The sequence below is a fragment of the Daucus carota genome, chromosome 4, assembly GCF_001625215.2.
Source record: "Daucus carota subsp. sativus chromosome 4, DH1 v3.0, whole genome shotgun sequence".
Taxonomy (NCBI): Eukaryota; Viridiplantae; Streptophyta; class Magnoliopsida; order Apiales; family Apiaceae; genus Daucus; species Daucus carota.
In genome coordinates this window covers 26457545-26465342 of record NC_030384.2, presented here as the reverse complement: position 1 = coordinate 26465342, position 7798 = coordinate 26457545, and the positions used below count along the sequence as shown (strand labels likewise).

Genomic DNA, 7798 nt, shown 5'->3' with positions numbered 1-7798 from the left:
TCTACAGAAAAAATGCCTATTTTACCCACTCAAATACGCTATGCGTATATACTTTTTTTTAGATCCGGGACTTGCCTGCCCCCCCTAGATTTGTATAAATACATGTTATATAATCCATAATCACATGTTTTATGTAGATCAAGTGGTAGAACATGGGGTGTAGCAGTGGCCCTCCCTGGTTATAAACTCTGGCTCCGCCACTGATCTAATTTTTTTTAACTTTTATCAACATAATCTGGCCTTTCTTATGGGTAAAATTTTTCAAGCATATTCTGACCCTCCCTGGTTATAAATTCTGGCTCCGCCACTGATCTTAACTGAGTCTGTGCAATAATTGCTTTAAGCAAGGACAAGACATACAAGATTTATAGGAAGACAGGCCAGTTGGCACGTGACCGTCAGTATGATCCTATTTGCAATATGTGGGCGTATCAGGCCATGTTGTTACTTGCTAGAGATTGCCCGAAATATAATATTACTGTGTAGCCTTGATGATTGTCATAATTGTGGGAGCCGAGTGATGGCATACGCATGTGGAAAATGCGTGAATGTGCTTAATCAATACAATGTACGCATACACGGGAATGCGTATTATTTGTTTGTTTTTTTTGTTTACTATACACGCAGATTATGAATACGTGTTTGAGTGGTCATTTAGGACACTATTCCTGCACATGATCATTTTGGACATTGTTATGTGAAAAATAATTGTAAAAGACACTCACCCGGTATAAAATGGTTATATATATATAAAGTGGTTCTTGACTATTGGTATGACACGCTTCACGGTCTACAGAATCGAGTCAGAGAAGAAAATCGATATATCGTTTATGTAGCTTACCCATTAAACCTTTTCAGAGAAGGTTCTGCTACTAACATGTTTATTTCTATTGCAGGTAATGTATTTGGGTTTAAAGTTTTGTGCTCTACATTAGAAGATTTGCGAATTCCTATTGCTTATGTTAAAACTACATCTAATTAAAGGTTATAATTTATTATATCCAGTTATATTTAATTTTGTTATATTTGTTTTTGTTTGACATACTTATTATTATTTATATATATTAATTTAAGTTGTCAAATTTATTTTACAATATTCAACACATATTATATACTTATATATAATAAGCGTATGGGAGATAATTTGGTCGCATGGTCACATGGTCCAAAAGCTTATCATCGGTTGGATCGTATATTGAACAAATAACCACCGTTAGATTAGAACAAAATTAACTTCTAAATATATAAGGCAAGTGATATCTACTTGCATGTTTATAATTCTTTTTCCTAATCCAAAATAAATTATGTCTATAATATAAATTTATATGATTCTACAATTAAAACTGGTTGGAAATATTTATTTTGAATTAAAATATCTGGCTTATTAATTTTAAAATATATAAGATAAAAATAATTTTGTGACGGTGCCATTTATATGATTCTACAGCTAAAACTTGTAGGAAATATTTATTTTGGATTAGAAAAATCATAAACATGTGAACGACAAATTTTGTTTTGGATTCAGAAAAAGAATTATAAACATGCAAGTAGATATCAGTTGCCTTATAGAATAGAATTTAATTTTGTTCTAATTTAACCGTGTTTATTTGTTCAATATACGATCTAACGGATGATAAGCTGTTGGACCATGGAACCATGCGACCAAATTATCTCTCTTACGCTCCATGGAACCATGCGACCAAATTATCTCTCTTACGCTTATTATATATAAGTATATAATAAGCACCGTTAGATTAGAAAAAATTAACTTCTAAATGTATAAGTCAACTGATATCCACTTGCATGTATTTTATACTACATCGCCACTGTCGAGGATCCAACATGTGTGATTAGTTTTTTTTTACACAAACATGTCTGAAAAGTAGAACCTATATATTTTTACAATAGTTCTGACTTACAAACAAATCATAATTTCAAATTTTATTTAATTTAAAATTTTATCTTATTATTTATATATTAAATTCTTTCACACCATTTACAATATATTTTAAAAAAAAATTATAAATAATTAAAAAGCTCTCGTGCTTTGCACGGGCTATAAGCTATTATAATTATTTAGGTTACAATATTTTTATTTTAGAAATAAAACATAACATAATTTTGAAATATAATTCTTGTCAACTTTTTTAAAAAGTGATAAATTGTTAAGATTCATTAAGTTACTCGTATATATCTTATAAATTTGAAATCTTTTGTTACGAATAAATCATTTTAAAAGAGAAAATGTATTTTTTGCCACTCAATTTATTGTGTCTTCAGAATTTTATTACTCAACTATAATTTTTTTATTTTACTCACTGATGTTAGGTTCGGATTTTTTTTGATCACTAAAGTTAGGTTCAGATTTGATTATTAATAATTATATTAATTTTTTGTTGCATTATTAAAATATAGTGATAGTCTATAATATTTTGATGATTTGATATATGTTTGTATCTTTATATACAGTACTTCTTATGTCCCGAAGGTCTTTCACTTTGGGTGATAAGAGTTTGACACACATTTTACGACTTTTAAAAGATGTAGTTTCATAAATTATTTTATTTTTTCCTTATGAATAACAATTTAGCGTTTGAATAATAAAATCTCAAAAATAAGTTATGAAACCATGTTTTGTAAGAGTTTTAAGGTACGTGCTAAGTAGTAGAAAAAGCTGTAAACAAATTAGAGGGACGGTAGAAGTAATAATAACATAAAATGATGCATTATAGAAGACAATTATCGGAGATTAAGTTTTCCTCTCTGTTTTTATATCTTTATCTTGAAAATAGTAAAAAGATAAAGTTTATTAAAATTTATGAAGATAAATTTAAGAGAGATCTTAGGCTGAATTAGTCGATTGAAATTTTAATAGTGAAAAATGATGCATTGTATTAATCAATTAGACTTATCTTATCAGTGACGATGATTTGTTTGAAATCATTGATTCCATATAATCTTAATTAGATTTTTCACGATTTTAATTTTTTATTGACTCATTCTATGTTATTATTGTTATATAAAAAGATACAAACATACATGACATACAAAATATTACATACTATCAATATATTAATAATGATACAAAAAATTATCATAATACTAGCAATCAAATCCGAACCTAAGTTAGTGACTAAAAAGAAATCCAAACCAAACATCAGTGAGTAAAAGGAAAAAAATTTAGTTGAGCGATAAGTTTCTAAAACACAATAAGTTAAGTGACAAAAAAATCTATTTTCCATTTTAAATAAAACAAAATGGAGTACATATGATGCCTCGAACCGAGCTATTCGCGAGCAAACTCGAGCTCGACTCGATAAAAGATCGGTTCGGCTAGATTCGTTAAGAACTCGAGTTCAAGTTCGAACACGTAAATGTGTTCGTTAACAAAACGAGCTCGAGCCGAGCTTTTAGTGTGTTCAGCTCGAGCTCGACTCGAACTCCTTAGGCTCGAGTTCGGCTTGTTAAAACTCGAAAAAATGCAATATTTTCAGGATATTTTTATAATGTATACATGTTATTAAACTCAGAATTTAACATCTAATATATCTATAGATTTTAGTGATGTTACTAAAGTTTCGGAAAAATAATTTTATTTGATTTACTATTTTAAGAGTCAGTTAGCGGTTTGACTTTATTTTTTTTCTGGCTCAGCTCGGCTCGACTCCGCTCATTTTTATCCGTGAACAAGCTCGTGTTCGGCTCGTTAATTAACGAGCTCGAAAACGATTTTTGTCAGTTAAAAAAGCTCGGATCTCTAGAAAAAAATTAAAACTCGGCTTGGTCAAAACTTGGATCGTCTCTGTTCGTGAACAACCTACTCCTTAATAAGAAATGGTCCCTCGTCCCTGTTGGCACAGTTTAGAAGAAAAAATATCCAGAACAGTAGAACTTGTACGCTGTAACTCAAATTAGTCGAGTTCAGTTTTTGGCTATTGAGCTTGAGTTCAATTTTTTGATCGAGTCGAGTCTAAAATATATAGATTCTATAATTTGGTTCGAACTCAGATATATATTAAATGGAGTCGGAGTCGAGTTTGGTTTTGGGCTCGAAGTCAAGCTTGACTGCTGCTCGAGTCAAGTTCTAGCTACTCGATGTAACATGTAATTAAATCTTTATGAACCAAAAAGGAGGTCAGGACAATATCATCTGCTTATAAATACTAGGCTACACTTCACTTCTCTTCATGCATTCAGCAGCTAGATATACACAGTAGTCTCCAAAGGCTTAATAATACCACCATATGGAGTTCAATCTCTTCCTTTTCTTTGCACTTCTTTCGGTATGTTCAGATTCCTTACCACTTTCTGGTACAACAATTTCAACTTCTTTAAAATCGTCAAAGGAGTAATATATTGACAGAGGCGTCTTCAGGGGGAGTCTCATCTATTTGTCTGGGGCCTCCATCCATACACGGGCCTCCTATATATACAGTCCTTTAACTTTAGGCCCATGTAATAAAATAAAAAATAGATAAAAACCCAATAAAATATAATGTTTTTCAATATTTTAAATTACTTTAAGTCTTTAATATATCCAAAAAGGTAGAAAACCTCAATTGAGCCAGAGCAGCAAACCAGCAAAGGTAATATATACTATATAGTGATCTCTTCGATTCTTCTCTACTTTGAGATTTTTATTTCAAAATTAATTTTCTATACTAGATACTACATATTTTTGATTCTTTGTAGTATATTACTAGGGCCTCCGAAATCCTGGAGACGCCCCTGTATATTGAGCATAACATCATGTGCAGAATTGATGGATGACAAAGGCACAAGTTTTAACAGGGAAGTCGATCCAAACAAATTCAATAGGCTTAAATGACCTTTTAGCCCTCGAAGTATGGGTGAAAGTTCCGATGCGGCCTCGAAGTTTAAAAATATACCTGTCGACCCTCAAAGTATCTTTGTCGTACCTTTTAACTTTTTAAAAAATACCAGTATAAATCGGGGGATAAACTTGACAATTCATATTCGGGGTAAAGTTTGGGCGTACCTTTTAACCCTTAAAGTATACATCTCATTCCTTTTAACCCCTAAAGAAAGCATTAAAGTACATTAGATGTTCTTTTTAACTCTTAATGTTTAATGCCCCTTTTAACCCTCACGTGTGAAATGTCAACTTTGTCCACCCCGTTATATACCGGTATATGCCATAACGGCTAAAAGGTACGACAAAGATACTTTGAGGGTTGAAATGTACGTTTTTAAACTTCGAATCCGCATCGGAACTTCCACCCAAACTTCAAGGACTAAAAGGTCATTAACCAATTCAATATATACGATGCCTCTGCTGATCAGTACACTCTCAGAGGTGGTGTAGCAGTTAAGTCAGGCAACAAAGAAAAGCCTGTTGACGTTGGAATCGAATCATATATGTTCTTCTATAATGGCGCCTTGGGAGAACATGTTTCGATGATACCGGCACATCCCTCTTTTTCTTGAGAAAAGATTTACACCAGGAACAAACATGAATCTACATTTCAGCAAGTCCACTACTCCAACACCTGTCCTGCCTCGAAACGTTGCAGACTCCATTCCATTCTCATCTAAAATAGTACTGGAAATATATACTAACCAAATTCTCTATAAAGGAAAACACATTGGAATCCAAAGCAATGAAAAATACGATCACTGTATGTGAAGCACCAGGAATCAAAGGTGAAGAGAAGTACTGTGCAACAGCACCAGAGAAAATGATTGATTTCACCACTTCTAGATTTGGGAATAAAGTCAAGGCACTATCAACAGATGTTGAAAAAAAGAGTAAAATGCAAAAGTACAGAATTCTTAGATAAAAAAAACTAGGAGAAAAGGCGTGATTTCTCACAAGCAAAACTAGGCATATGGTGTGTTTAATTGCCACAAGGTAAACGATGTCAAGGCTTACAAAGTTTCACTTGTTGGATATGATGGAACAAAAGCGAAGGCAGCAGCTATTTGCCACACATATACTTCGTCTTGGAATCCAAAACACTTGGCGTTTCAGGCGCTCACTGTTAAGCCTGGAAGTGCTCCTATTTGCCATTTTCTTCCCGAGGATCATGTCGTCTGGGTTCCATACTAAATATTACTGCTAGATTTCTCAATATATATGTGAAGTACAATCTTGAAGGACTTATGTGCAAGCTGTTGCTTTCTTCTGCAAACATTAGTAACATTATCCCATATCCTTAATATCATTCTTCAGAACTCAACAAATATTTAGATGAAGGACTTCATCTCCGACCACTTAGTTTGCGCTAGCCAATATATATGCATTACTAGTGGGACTGATATAAAGATTCACTAAATCAAAATAATCAGATACAAAAAATCGAGGAAGAAGAACAGGAACATTAAACAATTTTGTTGCAGAATATTTTTCTAAATACACATCAATTCTGCTATTCTTGAAAACACATATCCAAGTCGGACTTGATTTGCATGGATACTCGATTTGAAACCTAGGACTTGTGGAAATTAGTTTTGCTGCCGAACACTTGTATGAGAAAAGAAAATGAAGTATGGATACACTTCTTATCCTAATCGAATTCGGCTTAATATGTGATTTTATTACCTAGGCCTTGTGGGAATCAGTTTTGCTGCGCAACACTCCTGTGAGAAAAGAAATTTAAGTATGAACATAAGTATTAGTTAGAGTTCTGCTGCAGAACTTCACATGCAAAAAATGTCAATATCTATGTATTATATTTTAAAATTATTTTTGAACACACACAACGATGAAAAAACATGATAAAAACATGTATTTGGATTTAGATACTAAGAATTTAGGGTTCTGCAGCAGAAGTTCTATGGTTTCATTTTAAGATCTGGTTCTCTCTCGAGCGCGACCCTTGAAGTTTAATTAAATTTTATTAAAAATCTGATTATATTTTTCTCTTAAAAAAAGTTATTTAAATTTACTTAAAAAAAAAATTAAGTTCCATGCTTTAAAATTTCGCACGGCTGTTGGGGGGACAGGAATAAATTTCGCACGGCTGTTGGGGGATTCGAGAGATCAGTTCAGTTAAGGAAAACATTCCCTTTCTTGAAGTAACGAGATGTTAATATAATTCGACTCGACGAAAATCAGATGAACTCAGTGTCCAGAGAGCTAAAAAAGCTCATGTCCTTGAATGGCGAAGTATACATGTCCGTATACGCGAACAAAAAATCTTCGTTTTCATGTTTCATCAGTTCTGCAGCGCCTGAACGAGCCGCAACAAGTGAAATATACATGCACTGTGCATACGTGACTTGGACATACAAAACTTACACACAAGTAAAGAAACTCAACTCAAGCCTAACAAAATGCGAAGCCTGATCTAGAAAACAATACATGTACACTTAGCGGTGAGCATACGCGATACATACCGAAGTTAATAACGTCGCGCATAAAAGAATTTCTACGCCGGAGACAAGACGCCGCCGACTCATATCGAATCAACCAATGGAATTCGGATACAGATGGTGGGCGTCATCTCTCCTGCGTAGTAAGCCATTTCATGCTTTTCATGTCTTGTTCACTTGAAATCTGTAAGACTTGGAGTTCATTTATAATGCAAATTTAATTTATTTTTTGTTCCTTCTTATCCTGAAAAAAGTGATTCTTGTTTTGTGGTTGGGAATATTATTGTGCCTTTTGATCCACCAAATCCATGCATATTTTGACCATTCCCTTTTAGTGACGTAGAATCCTCTACGTCATCAATTAAAAATATCTTTTGGCTGAGGAAATTACTTCTAAATTTATTTTTAATATTTAAATTTATGTATTTTATAAGTAAATAAATATTTAAGTAAGTCTCAGGAA

The 7798-nt window shown here is 32.8% G+C and overlaps 1 pseudogene; it reads left to right on the top strand.

Moving 5' to 3' along the window:
• Positions 1–5260: 5260 nt before the first annotated feature.
• Positions 5261–6070, top strand: LOC135151974 (BURP domain-containing protein 3-like; annotated as a pseudogene).
• The last annotated feature ends 1728 nt before the right edge of the window (positions 6071–7798 follow it).